The sequence below is a fragment of the Sarcophilus harrisii genome, chromosome 2, assembly GCF_902635505.1.
Source record: "Sarcophilus harrisii chromosome 2, mSarHar1.11, whole genome shotgun sequence".
Classification (NCBI taxonomy): domain Eukaryota; kingdom Metazoa; phylum Chordata; class Mammalia; order Dasyuromorphia; family Dasyuridae; genus Sarcophilus; species Sarcophilus harrisii.
The window spans coordinates 91,972,505-91,994,566 of NC_045427.1; the positions used below are offsets into that span (position 1 = coordinate 91,972,505).

The following is a 22,062-nucleotide window of genomic DNA, read 5'->3' on the forward strand; positions in this document are numbered from 1 at the left end:
TTCCTATTTGAATTACTGGTCTTCTCTTATTAACTAACTTAAATATGCATATCCTTTTTAATCACATTGTTCAAATATGTGTAACTATATTAATCAGATATGCAGAAAACTGCCATAACATATTACTACTTAATTAGTATTTTGAACATCTCTGAAAACCGTCTTTTTAAGAAAAAAAAAGGAAGGTAAATCTTAAAAATGTGATGCCTGATACTGCTATCCGTAATACAATGGAGGAAGCAAACTGAGCTAAAACTTGAAGGTTCTATAATAAAGCAAATATTTTGTATAGTACAGATGTATTTTAAAAACATTTATAAAGTAGTATCATAGAAAGGAATACACATTGGTTCTGAAAACGTCCAAAGTATAGCCTTCTTGTTTTGGTCTTCTACCTTACCAACTCTGCCAAGAAATTGAATCAATGATGAAAACAGCTATGCTTATATTTGTGCCTTTCATTTCAGAATATGGATTATTTTTATCCATACAAGTATATTTATACTCAGCTTGAAAAAATTTACAAATTCCATATATTCTTTATCAAAACCTTTTGTAAGATAACATCTTGAATGATAGTGCAGGAGTTTAATGGAATCTTAGAGTTGAGGATCCTTAGACTGATATCTAGAAAGTAGTGCTATTAACCATATTTAAAAAATGTCTTGTAACCTTAGTCTGCCGGAACCTTGGGAAAGGAGTTGCTAATTTGTTAGATGTAATGTTAGGAGCAGCTAGATGGTGCAATGGATAGAGCACTGGTCCTGAAGTCAGGAGAACCTGAGTTCAAATATGACTCAGACACTTTACACTTACTAGCTGTGTGATCTTGGGCAAGTCATTTAACCTTAACTGCCTCAAACAAAACAAAACAAACAGATTTAATATAAGGAAGTTCTCTTGTCTTCACTTAGGTCCATTCACTTTGGAAATGGAAATTAGTTCGTTGGTGATGACTTGTTGAATGAATACTTGTTAGTTACAAATGGAATGTTTTTTATCCAAAATTCAATGACCTTTACATTCTTGAATTGTCCTATTTTTCCATTGTTATTTCATATTATATCAATCCATTGTATCCACATTACTATGTGCTCTAGTTGAGTTGGACCACAATCCAACTAATATACAACACTGTGCTCTTCCTCCTCCATGTCTTTGCTCACACATTGTCTAATGAATTCCTTTTTATTTTTACTATCAAATTCAATGACATTTCTTCAATACTTTATGTAACTTATTGCAATATATGCAATATGTTATGTTATACATAATATCATAATCTTCAAGTGCCTCATTTCCTCTGTCCACAAGAATAAAAAGTCCATGAGGGCCTTGACCATATCTTAGCTGACTTTTTGTTACTCAGTATATAAAACTATTGGTGTACACACAGTAGATACTTAATATTTTTGAGTATTGTTAAACAAGTCACAACAAATCACAAAATCCCATATGAAACAAAGTTAAACATTTAATAACAAAGTTACACTAAAACTTTTGGCATATCCTTTATATTAACTCAGGAAATGTCTTTTTTAACATACATTACTTAGAAATATAATGATATTGTATTATGTTGAACTCTGCAGAAGCATTACACTGTCAGGAGTTGCAGAATGGACATGAAATAATGAAGACCTAGGATATAGCAGCTAGGTGACACAGAGGATATACTAGACCTAGATTCTGGATTCAATAATTTTTTAATTTCAATCTAGATTCAGAAACTTTTTAGCTATGAAACCATAGACAAGTCATTTACTCTCTGTCTGCCTTAATTTCATTCTCTGTAAAACAGGGTTAATAATACTACTACTTCCCAGATTATTGTTAGGATAAAATGATTTGACATACAAATTACTCTGTAAACCTTAAAACAAGTTTAATCTTAGTTATTCCCTTCCTCCTCTCTATCATTATTACTGTTATTATTTATACTAGCTCTAACCACTTAGTGCCTCAGGGAATTCTCTGAGCACTCTCCACACATACTTTTTACTTTTTTGGTATTATATGCTGTAATTACAGTGTGAGATATATAGGAAAGACTTAATAAATGCTCACTGACTGAGTACTACTGAAATCACAAAACAAGTCCCCTCCACCAAATAAAGAAAGAAAAGAAGAAAGGAAGGGGGGAAGGAAGAAAGAAAAGGATAAAGGAAGGAAGGAAGGAAGGAGAGAAGGAAAGAAGGAAGGAAGAGAAAGAAAGAAAGAGACGAGAGAGAAAGAAAGAAACAGAGAAAGAAAGAAATAGAAAGAAAGAAAGAAAATAAGCTATGTCTACAGACTAGTTAAATTGTTTCCCACCCCTCTTTTAAAAATCACAGTCTCACAAATCGCAGGATGTGGAAAATAACACAGTGGTAAATGTAGACACTTAGCAGAAATGTTTTTTCCCCAAAGAATCTTTGAGATACTAGACACGGAGTTACTAAAAAATTCTGTGAGACAGAATTTTAAATGGAAGTAAGAAATAGATAAAAGGGAGCAAAGACCATTGTGCAATTTCTCTCCAAAAGTTTGACAGCACAATTTACATTTGAACAAGAACAAGAGTTCAAAAAATCAATCAAATCAGTCATTTTAGACTAACCACAAATTGTCCTTCATGACTATTATCCTTTTATATTTTACTGAACCTGGAATTGCTAATCAAGTTTGGCTGAAGATTTAAATAAAATTACTATCTCCTGGGAGCAAGAATAGTTTGTCTTTACAATGTTATTCACCTTAGTCATACAAAGGCAATACCATTTGGAAAAATGGTCTAGAGGTCATCATCTCAGCACACAAGCACTTTGAATGATCTATGTGGTTCAATGTGGTATGAAACATTCCCATAGGCATTATAAAACCTAGCATGTGTGTCTGTACTTTAAAAAAGGCAAGGGTAAATGGGAAATAAAGTATATCTTTCAAGAAAAAGAAAAAAACATAAATCTCCATTATTCTTTATAAAATCCAATAACAAGGGTTAATGATTGGGTGGAGGACTTAAGAAACATGATAGTACCTACATTCATAATAGCATGGGTAATTATCATAAAATGTATACAAATCAACTTTAAAATCCATGATATGAAAATAATTTAAAACATTAAATAAATTCTGTTCAGCAAAAGTGAAAATTAGTTACTAGGGCAAATTAATGCATAGAATCTCAGAGAAAATTGGAAGCAACATCAGAGGTCATATAGTCTAACCCATGGGATTTGAAGTCTCATTTTCTTTCTACTTCACCAAAGGCTTTGGCAATGATCCTTGCCCTAGAACGTGCAGGAGGAAATATAGCAACAGTACTACTCAGCCTCACCAGGAGAGTCAATCAAACAATCAAGCATTGGCTAAATGCTAGTAGGTAGTGAGGATATAATGGCAAAAACAAAAAAAAAATATCTAATCTCAAGGAGCTACTAGGTTAACTAGGGAAGGCAATATGCATATATAAAAGCTTATATAAAATGGATTTAAGTTGATTTTAGGGGGAAGGAACTAACAGTTGGGTGGGAGGAAATCAAATAAGGTCTCGTGTAGAAGGTGGGACTTGGCTTGAGTGTTGAAGTAATCAAGAGATTCTAGAGAAGAAAGAGAGAAGTTATTGGAGGTTGGGCAGTTAAAAAACATGGTGGTAACAGATGGAAAATTTTATATGATAAATAACAAGAAATGGACTGTTACTATTTGTAGAGGACATACAAGGGATATGCATGCATCCAAGTGGAAAGTATGGAAGGAAGAAGTCCTAAAGAAAAGAGAAGAAATGGAGTAGTGTTTTGGAGATATATTTATGGGGTAGTTAGAGAAAAGGTACTTGGAAAAAGGAAAACAAAACAAAGCAAAAGCCTCTACACTGTTGCTTTCTGTCTCTACCAGCATTAAAATCTAGATATCTTATTCTGTGCTTTTCCAATTAATACCTGAAAAAAAGTTAATAGAGAAAATCATATATTAAAAAAAAATCTATATTCATTACTCAAGCTTCCTTTAATTCCTTTGCTAAAGTGGGGCAAACTTGTTATCTACTAAATGTTGATGTTTTTGGTAAAATTCCCAAGTGCTTAGTTAGCATCAAATAAAGTTCTAATATCTGAATATATTGACCTAATTTGTTTCAAAAGTAGACACAAGGGAATCATATATGTGTGTGTGTCAGCTTGTCTATATATCTGTATATTTATAGAGTACATTGATTAATAAAATTATATTAATCAGTTGTAGAGTTTTCTGGTAAAACATATCAGTAAAATTAATACTTATAACTGATATTCTCTCAATTTTGGAACCAGAAATTCTATGGTCAGATTCTACTTTATGGTGGTAGGTATTTTTTGAGTACATTGAAAAAGTCTCAGAACATTTCAGTGAAAAAAGAATATCTCTACTCCACTAGCCTTAAATATAGAGGTCATAAGAAATTGAAAGGAACTAAAGAACAATGTTCTTTAAATATAAATAGCATATATACATAACAAATATATAATACATTCTCAAATCTGACAGTATCATTTAGAGAGACCAAAATTAATCAAATTTTTGTTAGTATTTTATCTTTTAAAACTATTTTATACAATTAGGAAAAAATAAGATCAATGAAGTTCAATAGAATAAATCCTAACCTTCATCAATCAATCAAAAACATTTATTAACTTATAATATATAAATAATATAATATATTATATATTATTTGGAGGTGGGCAGTTAAAAATATGGTGATGACAGTATTGTCATCAATGGAAAATTGTCTATGAAAAATAGCAAGAAGTGGACTGTTGCTGTTTATATTATATATATTAATAATATATTATATATATTATTATATGTGAATAATATAATATATATAAATAACATAATTAATATGATGAAACAACTGGAGAGGTACCGGAAGAAAACAAGAAAAAAAGAGGGGCTTAATTAACAGGTAAAAGAGAATCATACAAATCAGATGCCATGTTTCCTCAAGTTAGAACTTTGGGGCTTTTCCCATTACTACATTTTGTCCCTGCCAGATGTAGCTTCAGTAACCAGGCAGAAAAAGGAAACACACTGACACATGCCAATATGTTTATCAGCAGGAATGATTCGGCCAGTGATAGGTTGGGATGGTAAAAGGCATCTTCTCTACACTAAATCTTCATTGACTCAGAAACTCAATCCACATTTTATGAGCAAGCTGCCATAGAGATCACACTTAACAGGATCAAGTCCCTAAGTACGCTATCCATTTACATCAATACAATGTGCCATGGCTATAGAATGATAGATCACAGACTAGAGTTAGAAACAATTTTAGGATTAAGTCCAAATCCATCATTATATATATGTAAAGAAAATAAGATGTAGATAATGTAATTGCTTTGCCCAGTTTAGTAAAATTCAAATAGGATAATTAATAGGATTTGGTCAATAGGAAAAGAAAGTGGTGATTTTTTCAGGTGCCACAATTGCTGAACAAGATATAAGAATATTGAGATCTGCATCAATGTGTCTGTGACCACAGAGATCACCAAATTCCAAAGTCAGTGTATTTTTAGAAATGAATAAACTACAATAAAACTGCTGATCTTCATATTTTGTCCCTGACTTATTCAGGTTATCTGAAAAACAATAACAATGACTACATTTTTACTTCATTTTCATCTTTAAAGTGAAGTAGACAATTTTTTAAAAAAAATTATATATACATATATATTTATATCATAGTATATTTTTATTATTCTTATATTATATTATCATTACTATCTAGTTACTTAAATGACTCCTTCCTCTCCTTCCCCAGTAGGAGGCAATGCCATGAAAATGATTCTTATTCTATAAAAGCCTCAAGTGTTCATTTTGTCCCATGCATATCACAAGCTGAAAGTGTTAAAAAGTCTTGATTTTAATAAACTAGAGTGAAAAAACTGCAAATATGTGACAAAGCTCCATGTATTAATTGGAGAAGTACTATTATTTCCATTTATGTTTTCAGGACTGATATAAAATTATAAGGGAAATCTCATATTAGCAATAATCATATACTCAAATGGAAACACTGATTGGATTTAGAGTGAGAGAGAGATGCCTTTGGGATAAAGGAGATCCTAGAGATGCTGCTCTCTAGATCTCTTAGACAACATGAATGGTGATCTATGAAGGGGTAAACTGAGGTCCTGAAAAATTTTGTGACTTTCATAAAATGGAGCATAGCTAATAATAAGCAGAATTGAAATCTCAACTGAGAATTCCAGTTCTCCTTTTATATACCACTGTGTCACTTAGCTGTTTAGGTTGTGTCAAAATCCAGCATGCTGTTATAGTGGAAAAATCAATCAAGTAGTTCTCACAGGCTTATTCACTTTCTTGTGTTATATTCTCTTCCCATAGATTGTCAAAAAAAAAAAAAAGAACCTACTCTAAATTTTAAGCATCGAATAAAATTGCCTCCAAACAATTAACGTGGCAGCAAACACGCCACTAAGTGGTTCCAAGGCAGCCTAGTATTTTACTCCAGTTTTTAATGTCAGGTTGCTTTTTTATTCTAGGGGTCAGGAAAACAAACACACTGTGAGCTCATTATTGTGCATGCCCAAACAAGCAGAAAAATAGGCCCTTTTCCAAATGCTAGACAATGAAACCAAGGATTTTTTTTTCTTTGTACCTCACTGTAATTTGAGTGATAAAATACTTGCTAATACAAGCTATTAAACAGACCAACAAATGGAAACCAGTCTCTTATAGTCTATTTTAAAACCCTCCTCAAAGTGTTCTAAATGAGCTGTTTACTTTGAAATCCAAAAGACATTTATATTAGTACAAAGTTACCTCTTATATATCTTATCTTAAAAAAAAAACCTTGAAACTATATTTGAAGCTGAAAAATAAAAGATCTGCCAAAATAATTAATTGGTGTTCCTAAGCAACAATTATTTCCAAATGACAGACCAATATTTCACTGATTTCAATTACCTTCAAAACTTTAAGGTCTCATCAATGCAGATGCTCCATACAATGATATATATTCAAACCCATTCATATCCTAAACTCTAGGACAATTTTTCTCAATAACATCCTATAAATCTGCAGGGTATTATTACCCTATTGAAGGTCTTCCTCCAATTCTCTTGATATTGCCCAAATAACAAGGTAAAGGTTCTTCACTGATTACAATTTGCCCTTTCCAAAAGATTTGAACATTTATTCTTCTTTTCTAATCAAACATACTTGGTTGGTAATATTTTAATAAGCTATTTAAAACAACTCTGTCTCATTATTGCCCTTTGGGTGACCTGTTATTTTAATATTTTAGGCATTTTGGAATTCCATGACTTGTAATTATGTGATAATATTGAAAGGCTATTGATTTCAAAATATCTACTTTTGTATTAGATAAATGCTTGAGATCATTAAAATCAAACTTTTCCAAAGGCCAGAGAAAGTCTGTATTAGATTCTTTTTTCCTTCTTTCTGTTGAACTCTGACCCCAACTCATTGTCAAAGTGATATCTAGGGACAAATTAGACTCAGTCTATGCATTGCCCATTCAATTGTTCATCATAATCTGGATAAAAGATGGTCACAATCCATTTTTTCCTAGTTATCTATTGAGTAAATCAGTTAGAGTAAACCCTCAAATTATTTTCCATATGATCATCAAAAACCTCTCTTACCAAGCATTTTTGTAATTTAAATGTGTAATTGGTAAATGTAATTTACTAATTTACTAATACAAGAATGCATTTCTATAAGAAACTGATCTTAAAACACTGTGAAATCTTAAAAAGTATTTTCTCATGAAATAATGCTGAATGTAGCTAGAATGTTAAACTTACTTTGTTTTGTTTCTAATTTTGTTCTAGTTTCTTTTTTAGTTTTGTTCTGTTTTTGCCATTGCCTTTGTTTGCCCTTTTCCCTTTTCTTTATATCCCCCAGACTTACTGTAATATCTGACACATAATAAGTAAGTACTCAATGTTTGCTGTCTATCTGGCTATTTATTTGACTCATCTTAGTGATAACCCTGGGTTCTTGAAATCCAGATAAGTGGTTCTCAAATTTGTTTCAGTATCCTTTTATCTATTAAAAATTATTGTGGATCTTCCCAAAGGGGTTTTGTTTATGTAGGATATGTTTATAGACATTTACAATACTAAAATATAAATTAATTTTGAATTTGTAGACACTCTAAAAGGACTTCTGAGAACCCCACACTGGTCTAGAACAGTGCATGTCCTACCAAACAGGAGACTTTATGATCAGCCTAATTAAATTTATGGTAGTTAATTGTCCCATGTGATTATTTTTTTCCCCCACAACAACTCCTGTAAAGTATCTTCTGTCTTTGAGAAAGCAGCATTCTAAATCCCTTGAAGTTTCTACAACGAAGAAATGATAGATCCTTAATGTATTGAAGTAATTCATTGAAAAGCAGCAATCAGAGAATTGGTAATTCTCTATTAACTTGAATACTCCATTTCCAAGCCAGATAAAATAGGGTTGACTGTATTTATTCTTCAGGGCCATTATCAAGGGAAGATTATCTCTGAAAAGTGAGAAGCTAACTTGCTGACAGAACATTTTCTTCTTCTTCCCTTCCACTCCCCACCCCTCACTGTGATGGGATTAGTACAGCTTGTACTGGGGTTTAGGAGAAGTAATAAACAAGGAACAATTTTCTGTTCCTAATTAACTTCCCTTAAAATAAGCACTGACTGCATAACAATAGCCTGTCAGTCCAGAACTGTGCCAAAAACCCAATATTCTATACATAATGAGCCCTATTTAAATGAGCAGATTATTGTGGTTTCCTAATGAACCAGGACCACTGGACTGGTGAAGTAGTCCCAAGTATTCAACAATTTCTATACACACAATTGCAAGAGAGATTATCCATAGAATGTCTTTTTATATTCTTTCTTCCTTAAGTACAGAGTATCATTACTTTTCCTCCTGCATCTAAAACTATTACCTTAGTCTTCTTTTTAAATTCATTTTCCTGGTTTCTTAGACATTCCACAGACAATGGAGAACAATAGGAAACATGTAGCCTTTAGAGTTGGAGGACTTAGCTTTATAACGTTCTTCTGATGTTTCTCATATCAATGTGACCTTGGAGAAGTCATGTAATCTACTTTGGCTTTATAGTTCTTCATTCATAGAATAAAAAATCACTTTATAGTCCAGGTTCCCTTCCATTGCTAAATTTATAAACCCAAGTGCTTTACTTTTCTTTTCTTTTTTTTTTTTTTTACTTTTCTTCATTTTGTCTCTCATTCCTCTCTTTTTTCCTTCTTATCATTCATTTATATCAATTTTGAAATTTTTAGTTACCTAATTTAAATGTTTTAACTATTGTATTGATATCTTGTTGTATATCATCAAAATTTCTCCAATATCCTTCCTCAAGGCCTTCCTGGAGCCATCCTATATAATAATATATCCTTAAAGGAAAAAAAGAAGAAAATCAGTAACTCATTAAAAAAAAAAAAAAAACTTCAAAATATGTGGAATGTGTCTTGACCACAATGACTTCCTACTTCTGTAAAGGAATAGAATGATCTCTTTCTCATGGTTTTTCCCTGTTCTGATTTTTCTCTTTCAACCTGACTCATATGGAAATATGTAAAAAAAAAGTATATGTATAACCTAATTTATATATGTGTATATATTAATAAAAGAATGTAAATTTCTTAAGGCCAAGGGTTATATTTCTTTCTGATTGTATTTTTAACCCTAGTAATTAACACAATGATTGCCACAAAGCTCTTAAATGCTTGTTTGCTGTTGACTGATTGATTTTGACCTGTTCTTTCCATTTCCATTATCATTTTATATATATATGATTTCACTGACTTTACAAGTGAATTTTCCTATGTCTGTCTGTTTTCATAATGTTTGCCATTTCTTAGGACAAATTAATATTCTATTGTTTTTATGTATCACAATTTGTTTAACCCTTTTTCTAAATGATGGCCATCTGCTTTGTTTCCAGGTCTTTGCTAATATAAAAAGTACTGGTTTATATACATTGATTTGCATGAACCTATTTCTCTCACTCTCTTTCTTCTCCTTCCCCCGTGTGTGTGTGTGTGTGTGTGTGTGTGTGTGTGGTGTGTGTGTGTGTGTGTGTGTGTGTGTGTGAAAGAGAGAGAGAGAGAGACAGAGAGACAGAGAGACAGAGACAGACAGACCTTGGACTTTATGTGTAGCAACTAAACTCCTTGATCCAATGATATGTACATTTTAGTCATTATATTTGATAATTCCAAAGAATCCTTCAAGAAAGATTGCATTAATTCATGGCACCACTAAGAATATGTCCCTGTTTTCCAACAACCCTTAAAACTTGATTATTTCCATTTTAAGAAAAAAAAATCACATAAAATTCAGCCTTAGACCCTTAATAGCTGTGTGACTCTGGATAAGTCATATAATCATGATTGCCTAAAAATATATATATATATACATTATGCTTTTACATTGCTTCACTAACTGCATGTTTTGATCAAATTTTATTGCTTGGAATCCTATTCTATTTTCCTCTACACTAATTTCCTTGCCCATGAATAGCTTCTATTGCCTATATATGGATATCTCCCAAAGCTACAGTTTTAATTCTTATATTTGACTCTCCTCTAACCTATATTTGCAATTGCCTAAAGCATATCTCCACTTGGATAAATGGTAGAAGGACCCTATAATTTAAATTTATACATGCATAATTCAAAGCTAGTGATATTCTATAACAGAATTTTTATATTTTATAATAGAATTTCCTGACAAGTAGAAAACACAGGTTTGTGATTATTCTGATTTAACATACAAGGCAGTTGTTCCATTGGCCTTATGTTTACTGCAAGTATTTATATTTCAAGGAAATGTGTTCGTATGAACAGATTTCCCTCTTTCTCTATGGCTTTATTTGTAGTGTGGGATTTATCTTGGCTGGGAGTAGCTGTGCTTTAAAAGTTAGGCTTTATTAAACCATTCTGACATTGTTAAATTTATTTGTTTCTCTTTCTTCCTACTGTTCCTCCTCTGGCTTGAGAGTCTTTTAATTTTTCTCTTATTTTCCCCAATCATGGCATAGTTATTTATAATTGGGAGTCACAGATGGGGATAATTTTTTTCTATAATTCTCCAAATATTTCAGTTCATCTCCATCCTAATTAGTAGCTAATAAAGAAATTTCTTAAAAAGAACCACCCAGTAGTTAACCAAACTATACATTTCACTTTGGGCTACAAATCACACTTAGATCTAAGAAAAAGAATCATAAAAGCATAAAGTCCTGGCAATAAGGAATGAAAAATACAACAAAGGTCAAATCAATTTAATTCCTTGGAATATGTAGGAAAAAGACACTGAGAGCCAAAAAAAAGTTGGCAAGATGGCATTATCTTTCAGTGTACGGTTGCTCTTTTCTCCTGATAAGCACATGGGCAATTTAAGATGAAAGGCATTAGCATAAACTGAATGTCATTAGATAATAAGTCAGACTCAAAATTAGACTGACTTGCTATGACCATTTCAGTTTTTGCAATTAACAAATGTTAGGCTCTGGTTGGGGAGGGGTGGCAAAGTTTGAGGATATTATTGTTTCTTCCACCTTTTACTTTACATTTCTAAACAAACAAAACAATCTAAAATAAAGTTCTTCTAGGAGTAAAAGGAATTAATTTTGGTTCAATAAACATTTATCAAGTACTTTTTTTTTGTATAAGAAAATGCTATTCATTTTATTTTATTTTAAAAATCACTTCTATTGAGTTAAAAAATGAGCAGATAAAACAAGTTGATAGTTAAGTTTTTTGTGTGTTTATACTTTATGATTTTTTTTTCATAATTATAATTTTTTATTCACAGAACCCAGGCCTGGGTAATTTTTTACAACATTATCCCTAGTTGTTCCAACTTTTCCCCTCTCTCCCTCCACCCCTCCCCCAGATGGCAAGCAGTCCTGTACATATCAAGTACTCTTGTGTTCAGAATTCACCTTCTAATCTCTATCATTTTTAATTCTTATTTTTCTTTAGTTATTATTTGATTCTTGAAAGTTTCTCTAATATACATAGCAAAAAACAAACAAACCCCTAAACCCCAAATCCAAAACAACAACAACCAACCAAAAAAAAAAAAAGTCCCATCACAAAATAAAGCAACAGCAACAGCAACAAAAAAATCTCTTCTTTGTCAAATTTTCTTAGAGCACAAGGTCTGAGCCTCTTTTTTTATTCTCATCTATATATCATAAAATATTTAATTGTGTGCATTCCTGAAACTAAATACCTCCGAGAACCTCTATCTATTTATATCTCTTTTATGAATAAAATTTTATGTCATGATACATACGAATTTTGATGGTGTATTAGTTTAGGACAGGCCCTCTGATAGCTATCCTTGGAAATATGAAATAAATATAAGACATAGTCTATATCCATGAGGATTTTGTAATGAATCTATAGAGATAAAACCTATATATAGGAAACAGTTAAATAACAATATAAGGAGATATGAAATAATTACCAAAAGGATCAATACAGGTAATCAATTTGAAAAAGCAAGATATGTTTCAGGTTCTGTGAATATAATAACACTGCAAAAGATCAGAGAAAATGGATAATAGTATAGGCTAGAATACTTAAGGAAAATTTTTTGTTTTAGTGATATTGTCCTTTTAAATCTTGTTTTTTGCAGTTCTGTCTATAATTGACCCTCAGAAATTATATACTACTTCAGTAATCATTCTGTTCTATCCCAAAAGTCAGTAATTTTCCTCCCATTTCTTCAGGATGGTGAGGTCATTTTTTTTTTTTTTCTATATAAGTATCACATACTCATCTTTCATTGGGAAAAGAATCAAAGAACCAGAGAACTTTTAAAATAACCTTAGAAATCACCAAATCCAAAGAAAATAATAATTCAAGAAATTAAGAAATAAGATCTATTTATTTGATGCTTCTTAATTTAAATCTATAGTATTTATTTCTCAACCATCATCATGTGATATTTATTGTTGTCAAAGACTTAAACATTTGTATTAATACTTCACAAAACTTCATATTTCTCATCTTCAATAAGCTTCATCTTTATTTTAACTATCTACTGGCACATCCGTATCTTGAATCTTGTTATTACTAAAATAAAAAGAACAAACAAAAATTCTGCCACACCATTGAGATAAGCACCGTGTTGTTCATACGTTTCATTTCTAAGCATTCATGATCATTAAATGACACTTTAAAATACTTTGCTTAAAAAATTCACAACAGGATCTCACAAGGTCCTTCCTTACTGCTTTAAATTTTTTGTCACACATATATACTTCACTTTAACAGTTCTTTGCTTCTTTCTCAATTTTTTCCTCCATCTCTTTAAATATAGAAAGTCATCCCAAAGATTCTACTTCTTTTTTTTGATGCCATATGCTTTAAAAACCTTAATTTATTTTCCTTTTCTGTCCTTATATCTAAAAAGTTTTCCTTTTCTACTTCTTTCATTCCTTTTGACTTCTGTTCTATCCATCTATATCCATCATATCATCATATCATCATCATCATCATCATTATCATTGCCTTCTGTGTTACAAGGAGTACATTAGCTTTTGGGGATAGATATCAAAACAATAACATCCTTCTCCAAAGGAACTTATATTCTATTAGGCAAAAATAATATGAAAATAAATCAGTAAATACAAAAACTTATTAAAGTTAGCACAAAGAAGCAACATATGATAATGGATGGAGAGATGACCTGAGAACAGGTTTTTTTGTTGATCTGCAAGGGTAAAGGGATATTCCTTTCCAGGAGTATCTTATATGAACCAAACCCACTTTATATGAATGAAATATGAATGAAAATCCCTCTTCACTTCCCTCCAAAACACATACACACACACACACACACACACACACACAGAAAGAGAGAGAGAGAGAAAGAGAGAGAGAGAGAGAGAGAGAGAAACAGAGAGAGAGAAACAAAGAGAGAGAGAGAGAGAGAGGGAGATCTTACGTGAATAGAGCAGTATAGGACACTAGAAGGAAATAACACTTGAAAAGAGCCTTTTAAAAAAAACTAGAGATTGGGAGATAGAGTCAAGATGGCAGAATGAAGGTAGGGACTCTACCGTGTTCTCTCCCAGACCCTTCCAAACACCTTTAAATTATGAATCTAAACAAAGTTTAAAACATCAAAATGCACAAAAAGATAGAATGGAACAATTTTCCAGCCAAAATCATCTTGGAAAGTTGGCAGGAGGGGTCTATTGCACAGATCTGAAATGCAATCTCAACTCAAACCTCATCAGCATAGCTCAGGCCTCAAGAAACTGAGAAGTGGCAGCCACCTCAGCCCACAGAAGCTGAAATCAACTCAGCAACAAAGGTTTGACATAGTAGGGCATGAGGGGAGCCCCAGTCCACAGTCAGGTTTTGGGAGTCACTGAACCACCAGCAGCACCAGCAGCATCAATAGTGACAGAACCTTTGGAGGCTTCCAAATATCTCAACTCACATGAGAGAATGGGGGGGGGGGGGGGGGGGGGGGGGGGGGGGGGGGGGGGGAGAAGGGAGGCACAAACCGGGTAGGTTTGGACAGATAAATTTTGAAAATCCCCCATAAGCTCAGGCAAAATGAATTGCACTGTGTACATACTAATAGCAAAATTGTGGGCTGATGAGTTGTGAATGACTATTACTCTCAGCAATACAATGATCCACAACTGCCCTGAAGGATTTATGATGAAAAATCCTATCCATAAGCAGAGAAAGAACTAAATGAGTCTGAATACATACTGAAGCATACTTTTTTTTACTTTCCTTTTTATATTGAAATTTTTTGGGGGGAGGAAGGGAATCTAAGTTTTCTTTTGCAACATGACTTTTTTAGAAATATTTTGCATTTCACATGGGCCTTCTCAATAGGGATGGGATATGAGGAGAAAAGGAGAGAATCTGGAATTCAAAATTTTAAAAACAAAATCAATTTTTACATGAAAAAGGGTAAATAAAAATATTTTAAAAAAATAAAAACAAAAAACCCAAATCTAGAGATTTGGAACAGTGAAGATGGAATAAATTTTAGGATTAGAAGACAGTCTGTATATTTATAGGGAAAGGAGATGGAAAATCATGTATTTAATCCCAGATACCATAAGAAGACACTAAAACTACTTGAACAAGGGGAGTAACATGATCTAAATATCAATTTGGCAATTATGTGAAATATAGGAGGGTAAAGACCAGCAGCAGGAAGACCAATCAGGAGGTTATTTTAATATAAAAATTGAGAGATGACTGCTAGAATTAGTGTGGATGGATAGAAGAAAGATGTGTGTGACATATTATGAAGATAGAATATACAAATAATTACCCAAAAGAATATGGGTAGTAGGGGAGAAATACAGAATAGGGATTACAAGGCTAGGAATAGTGCCTTCAAAACAAAGAGGTAAGAAGTACTGGATTTGGAGTTTAGTTTGGATATGTTGGCTTGTAAGTATCCAAATGAGTAGGTAATATGACAGAGGAGCTTTGAATAGTTGCCTTTTGGAAAATCTGAAAACTTTTCATTTCCCAATTTGTTTGTGAATTGTGAGAGTATCATTCTTCTAGTCTCCAAAGCTCACAGTCTTGGGGGGTTGCTTGATACTGTACAACCTACATATCCAATCTGGTGCCAAACCCTAACATTTCTATCTTCACAACATCTCTAATATATACATATTCCCTTCTCATGATTCACATACATGTCACCTTAGAACAGGCCCTCACCCCGTGTCCAGACTGTTGCAATTACCTAATAATTGGTTCTCCCATTTCATGTTTCTCTGAACTCTAATATTTCCTTACTTAACTGCAACAGTGATCTTCCTAAAGTTGTTTACCTATATCACCTTCATTTTTCTCCATCTCACTTCAGTAAACTTACAGGCACTCCCTGTTTTTCCTAGGAACAAATAAAAGTCTACCTTCTAAAGACTTACATAATATGGCCCCTTCCTACCTGCCCAATTTTCTTACACTTTTCTACCCTTTATACAGTTTATAAAACAATGGCATTGGCCTTCTTGTTGTTCTTTTTACATAACACTCCAAATCTTTCAGCTCTGTGTTTTCACACAGGTTATGTGAAGCATCCATGCTTGGAATAGTCACTCTACTCAATTCTGCCTCCTAGCTGTCAAGCTTCTTACAAGACAACTCAAATCTTGCCTATGGTTAAAAAAAAAAAAAAAAAATTCTTCCTGGTCCCTCACATTGCTAGAGTTTTCTCTTTCAGATTAGTTGCCATTTATCTATCTATCTATCTATATTTTGTAAATAGAATTTTTTCATATAGTCTCCCCCATTAAAATATGAGCTCATTGAGAACAGAAGCCATGTTTATGCTATTCTTTGTATTCCTAATATTTAGCATATTGTCTGTCGTATAGTAAGTGCTTAATATGTTTTTTGATTACTTGAATGATTGTGGGAGATCAGGAATGAATACACACAGCTGAGAGTCTTCTTCATAGGGATAGTTACGGTACCTAGCAAAACCATTACTAGACTACCCCAAAGGAATCAAATAAATACACATTTTACAAAAGGATATACATGTCCAAAATTATTTACAGAAATCATTTTTAGTAAAATCTAATGGAAGAAAACAACACATATCTGAAAAGCAGGAGGGAGGGGACTCCTGCCAAGGCATCTTATTTCCTAGAGTTGAAACCGGGCAGAGCTGCAGATATGAAGTGAAGTGAGTTCTAAGTCCAATTCCTGTCCTCAATAAAGGAAAACTTTGGGAAGAGTATATTATTCCACCATCCAGTCCTCCAATCAGAGTGGAGATATAGCTCAGTTTGAATTTAGTATATACATAAATAAATTGCATTTAATAGAGTTGTAGTATCATGCACAGTCCTCTATTCTATTATACATTTGAAAATATTTATTTTAGTTCTGAATAAAAATAAAAATTTGAAATTATAGATATTAATGCACTTGTTCTAATTTTGTCTCTCTCTTTGAAACAATCTTTTACATTTCCACCAAATTATATCAGATTAATTATTGCTCTACTACAAATCTTTCACTAACTCCCTATTTATTACTGGGTTAAATCAAGACTCCTAAGCTTGACAATAAAAAGCCTTTCACAGTTTGTTACCTCCTTGTCTTTCCAAGTTTATTTTACCTGACTCACTTCACTAATTAAGGTATTAGACTAACTGTGCTCTGTATTGCACATTGTCCTAACTCATACTATCCCCTGTACAAAAAATCCTCTTTCAAATCCCTTCAACTCTATTGAATTCCAGCCATTTATAGTTCTCTTATCTTAAGAAATAAATGGTTCATTCCATAGTAATTACATAAACATTTGTCTCAACCTCTCATTTATTTATACTCTGTTTTATGGTTATTTGTGTATGTGTCATATCTTCCTACTAAATTGTAAACATTTTGATTGTAGGAAGTTTAATTTGCATTCCTTAAACTGTACTTCCTCCACCTCTCCTAAGTCTACAATGCTTTCTTAATGATTTGTTTTTTTAAGTATTTCTGTGGCCTAGTTCTAAATGACCTTTTATCTTTATGCACTTTCCTCAATGCATTCATATATTATATTGACTTCAGTGATAATTTCTAGGGGTTTAACATTTGAATTTTTGTCTCTATCTCTAAGTTCCCTCTCTTACATGTGACTAGGCATTTTCAAATGCCTACTGAATATCTGAATCTAGTGTCATATCATCATCATGAATTCAACATGCCTCAAGCTGAACTCTGTATCTTCTCCAAATTCAGTTTCCTTTCCTAACTTTCCTATTTGTGTTATTATCTTTTCTCCAACTACCTTTGAGAACCTCTTGAATGCTCATTTTCCCCTTTGACTCATACTGAATTGAACAATTCTCAAGAAGCTTCCTTTGAAATGTCTCTAATATTCTTGTTTTACTTTTTATTCCAATTTCAACCTCTTAACTTCATATATAGATTATTAAAATTATCTCCTAAATGTAACATAACCTATCTTGTATGCTACTGTCAGGTCATTCATTTTAAATTACTTTTTTGATCATAATCACTTATCAAAAACTTTCAAAAGTTCCCCATTGCCTAATTAACATAGCTCATTCCTTTGAAATTTAAATATTTCCAAAATAAATCAATAATACTTTGTCTCCAGTCTTATTGCTCAGTAACTGTTTATATCAAACTCTCCTCTAACCAATGTATATTACTCACTATTCCCCAAATATATATTGAGCTTTCATGGCTTGTGACTTTGCTTACACCGTGACTTTCACCAGAAATATACTTCCTTCTATCTCTGTCTATGAAAATAATACCAAGCTTTGAAAGTCCTTTCAAGTTATTTTTTCTATAAAGTTTTCCCTGACAGAAATTTCCTCTTTTGCTCACCTACTAAAGCATAATTTATTTGCATCATAAATACGTCAGTTAGCACTCCCTGTACTGTTTTTTAATTCATCTTTTTTATAACTTTAAATTTTAGAGTCTTTGAAAGCAGGTGAAATGTTAAACTTACTTTTTAAATCTTCCAAGCACATTTACATAGTAATTATTCAATGAATATTGAATGAATGAAGGAACTGGGGAACTCAAAAGGAAGCCTATGAATGGATTTTTGGATAGTTATGACACTGGAAGTACCTTCTTCCCTCTCCCCTAAACAGTTGACTATTTGTCCCTCTACCTGGGAACAATCCACATGAGCAATAATATAAACTGTGATTGCTTGTGTCCATCACCTTGGATGCTATACATATTCAGAACACATTGTTTCACTTTACCAATTGTGCTACAAATAGATGCCCAAGCCTTTATTCTCTGGCTAATAGGTACCTTTTTGATGTAGTAAATGCTTTTCTCTTGGTTGGACTCTTGCTATAGCATTTATTTCTTTCAAAAATGGATTCATTCAGTTGAATATTCAGGTTTTGTTGCAGAGAAAACATGTTGTTTGTACAGGCCTATTTTTACTGGATCCTTTTTCACTGGGAGCACAGGATAATGTCTTTCAAGAAAAAGTGAGTATTTTTGGTCCAATGAGCTTAAAAAATAATCTATGTGAGGAACCTTGTGATAATGCTTGCAGTGAACATGAAGATAGAATAATCTGTATTTATAAAATCATATTTTAGAAAATAATTCAAAAAAAAGTCTTTTTAATCTGGAAGGCTCATCAAACCCAAAGAACTCTAATAAGTCTCCTCTAACATGGCTGAGGAATTATGTGTTCATTTAGCGTCTTTCAATTGAATATTACCTCTAGTTTTTGTCCTTTCTTCAGTCAATAAATCTTTCAGAATCCTTGATAAGGTTGTCCTACTGAGCAGTTACTGATACCTTTCAAAAGACTTCTAATAAAATACAAGAAGATTAATAACATGGAAGTTATTGTGCTATGATCTAGCACTGCAGCATTGATCTTGCCCAGTCAGAAAGTTCTTTACTTTGAAATACAACTATTATTCATGTTTGATTTAAACTCTCAGTTCTCCATGCATGCCATTTAGTTATTTTTAGAGGGTCAAAGAGCAAGATGAACCTCACTAATATTTTGTTTCTGAAGTAAAATTTTTGGTTATCTCAGCTAGTAGAATTATGCAATATCAGAACTGGAAGAGACTTTTGAAACCATCAAGTCTAATTTTTCAGAAAAAGAAACAAGCTCCATATTGTACAGCAGAAATTGTATATAGCACTTGCTTTGGCGTCTGCTGAACTCAATGCAAATAGTAACGCTTCTACTTCTACCTGTGTGACCTTGGGCAAGTCAACTCTGTCCTCATCTTCCTCATCTATAAAAAGAAGAAGGTTGCTCTAAATGATATCTAAGGTATCTTTCAGCTGAATGAATAAATGAATAAACAAATTATTAAGCCCTTACCACAGACAAAGTACTGTGCTAAGTGCCAGGAATATAAATAGAATATAAAATAGACTCGGCTCTCCAGAAGCTTACATTCTAATGGGAGAGACATAATCTATTGAAGGTTTCAGCTGTAAGTCAAGTAGAAAGGTCCTGTGATCCTGAGGATTCAGCAGTAAAGAAAATGGCAATGCTTTAGTTTTAACATCATTTTTATTGGTCAAATTATTTCTGTTTCTGGTTTTAAATCTGATGACAGTGCAAAGAAAACAACTTGATTGGGGTGGGGCAGGAGAGGTCTTCAGTAGCTATGGCTATTCCCATCTGTGGCAACAGGTACCAAACTGCATCTCCACAAGAGTTTCTTCCCAGGATGATGGTATATTGTGATTCTCAAGGCTCTTAGATTCAGGGTGGGTCTTGAGCTGTTTCTCTTAGGTTTCAAGGGGATATGATGGTCAAGGTGGTAGTGGTGGTGGTTTGACTTGCCTGACATTTGCTCCTCTTGTCTACTCCCAAGGAACTTTGTAGATGTAAATCCATGATCCCATGATCTTGATGAACTTTCATAGTTCCTTGAGTTGGACAGTGGCAAGAACAGGACAGAATCCAGGGCTCCTGAATCTGGTCCAATCTTTTTCCCCATAATATCACCTTTCCCTTGAAAAATTCAGCCTCACACAATTATTCCATCACTGACTATTTCAAATTTACAAAACTAAAATTTACTTTGACTACCTAAGTGATACCTACTTTCCTTATTTTCTTCACTTCCCTCAGTAAACTATATTGCTTTATAAGGACAGAACCATACCACAATTGATATTCTACTTTCAACACCTCAAGCTCATGAGTCTGTGATGGACTGTCAAAAATCTCTTGTCCTCACTTGGTAAACCATGGGTCGTCATGGCAACTACTCTATATATTTGGCAAACTTTCCATGACCAGGTGCCCTAGACCAGCAGGATCACTCTGACTAGAGAGCCACTCTTAGGGTGGGATACATAGTAGATAACTCTGTGTACCCCTGACCTGGATTTCTTTATACAAGGTTAAGGAGAATATCAAAGGAAGCTACGAATAAGGAAAACATTATATATGTACATACATACATATTTATAATATGAAGTTATGGAAGAAAGATAGCTGGTTAGGCTGAAGAGCATGAACTATATTTATAAATGTATATGAGATTCAAATATGTTCTATCTTTTTCTAGAAAAAATGATTAAATATAAAAAGCATTACATTTTTATCCTATGCAAGGGACTTTGCTGGATACTAGCACCACAGTATTAAATAGAAAAGTCACTGCTCTCAAGGTGCCTCCATTCTGCTGAGGAACTACAATACGTAAATTAAGATGTATATGTATGACAATTTGAGGAAAAGAAAAAATGCATAAAATGGAGCTGGGTTCTTAACCTCAAGATCATAATTTTTTTCTGAAATAAATTTTACGCCTATTTCAATAGAACTGACTTCCTCTGTAATCCTATTTATTTTTTATATATTTTAAATTAAATATTTATATATTTTATATTATTTATGTTTATATTTGGGAGAGGAAAGTAGAAAGTAGATAAATTTGGTGGAATCTGGATTTCATGAAGGAGAGTAATATGCAACAAACTTGGAAAGATAGCATGGATCTGGATTGTGAAGGATTTTAAATACCAATCTTAGGATTTTATATTTTATCCTTGAGTCATTAGACAGTCACTGAGGGTTCACAAGCAGAAAAATAGTATGAAACAAAATTATTTTGGTAGCAAGGTAAGAAGAGGCTTCTATTAAAAGAAAATGCAAATCAGAAGCTCAAATTCATTCTTGGTTGTCTAGTCTTGAAAGTGAAGTGTCTTGGGTCCTACAAAACTCGGTCAGAGAAAATCTTAGCCTACTACAAATGTCACTAACCTTATAAGTCTTAACAGCCTTCCCTTTGTCCTACTATGCAATCACAAGTCAGGAGCAATGGGTAATAATCTAGAATGATTCTCACCTTTTCTGTCTCACCATTGAGACAACTTGCATTTCAGAGATCCAGGTATCTAAATCGATGAGAAACAATGAGGAAAAACTAAGCTTTCCAAATGAGTGACAGCAAGCTGGCCACCAGCCCACGGGGATGGCATAGGCATCTGCTTCCTTTTCTCTCATCCTTTTTTAGGAAGCCAACATTGCCCT

General features: G+C 32.8%; 1 protein-coding gene across 24 annotated transcripts in view; it reads right to left on the reverse strand.

The window, feature by feature from the left end:
- Positions 1–22,062, reverse strand: part of NRXN1 (neurexin 1) — a 1,358,646-nt gene that overhangs the window by 880,791 nt on the left and 455,793 nt on the right. The window lies entirely within an intron of this gene.